Source organism: Dendrobates tinctorius, unplaced genomic scaffold, assembly GCF_039654945.1.
Source record: "Dendrobates tinctorius isolate UK_male_01 unplaced genomic scaffold, ASM3965494v1 ptg000103l, whole genome shotgun sequence".
Classification (NCBI taxonomy): domain Eukaryota; kingdom Metazoa; phylum Chordata; class Amphibia; order Anura; family Dendrobatidae; genus Dendrobates; species Dendrobates tinctorius.
In genome coordinates this window covers 33,202,429-33,203,810 of record NW_027361771.1, presented here as the reverse complement: position 1 = coordinate 33,203,810, position 1,382 = coordinate 33,202,429, and positions in this window count along the sequence as shown.

Genomic DNA, 1,382 nt, shown 5'->3' with positions numbered 1-1,382 from the left:
CTTTGAGTATGTTTTCATTGGGTGATAGTGCCATGATAAGGATGAGGGACTTGCCAGATCTAATGTCTATAGGATCTGACAGATTGCCACCTGCCTTCAGATGAAGAAGACCAAACAGACTGCATTTAAAGGGCTCTTCTAATCTTCTGGCTTCAGGACCATGCCGCTGTCCAGCCGGCTTGACTGCCCGACCTTGCCGCTGTCCAGCCAACTTGACTGCCCGACCGTGCGGCTGTCCAGCCAGCTTGACTGCCCGACCGTGCGGCTGTCCAGCCAGCTTGACTGCCCCACCGTGCCGCTGTCCAGCCAGCTTGACTGCCCCACCGTGCCGCTGTCCAGCCAGCTTGACTGCCCCACCGTGCCGCTGTCCAGCCAGCTTGACTGCCCCACCGTGCCGCTGTCCAGCCAGCTTGACTGCCCCACCGTGCCGCTGTCCAGCCAGCTTGACTGCCCCACCGTGCCGCTGTCCAGCCAGCTTGGCTGCCCCACCGTGCCGCTGTCCAGCCAGCTTGGCTGCCCCACCGTGCCGCTGTCCAGCCAGCTTGGCTGCCCCACCGTGCCGCTGTCCAGCCAGCTTGGCTGCCCCACCGTGCCGCTGTCCAGCCAGCTTGGCTGCCCCACCGTGCCGCTGTCCAGCCAGCTTGGCTGCCCCACCGTGCCGCTGTCCAGCCAGCTTGGCTGCCCCACCGTGCCGCTGTCCAGCCAGCTTGGCTGCCCCACCGTGCCGCTGTCCAGCCAGCTTGGCTGCCCCACCGTGCCGCTGTCCAGCCAGCTTGGCTGCCCCACCGTGCCGCTGTCCAGCCAGCTTGGCTGCCCCACCGTGCCGCTGTCCAGCCAGCTTTTTTTTTTTTTTAAATTCATTCATTGAACAAAAAGGAGAATAACATACATATTGGATTATGATAATAAAATACACGCATAGCCCTTACAATATACAAAAAAACAGCCAGTTATACATTGTGACGCATGTATATCAGTTGACTTTCACAGGCTTTTATCATATTGTTCATGCAGATAATAAAGAACATTAGCCTTTCAGGTATACAGAAAACAGCCAACCAGTTATACATTGTGAAGCATATATATCAGTTGACTTTCACCAGCTGTTATCATATTATTCATTCAGATAATAAAGAACATTCCTAAACTACAACTATATCAACTGGTGCCTACTACTGCGCAGCCTAATATCTTATATCATATTATCTCACATATGTCTCAATTTTGAAAAGTAAGGTGAGAGGAATTCCACCTCTCCCAGATCTTCTCAAACTTGCCCGGGCAGCCCCGTATGTTCGTATGGAACGATCACCAGGTCAATCCACATTCTAAGGGAGGGACATGAACCCCCCATCCACCGTAGTGCCAACACCTTCCATGCC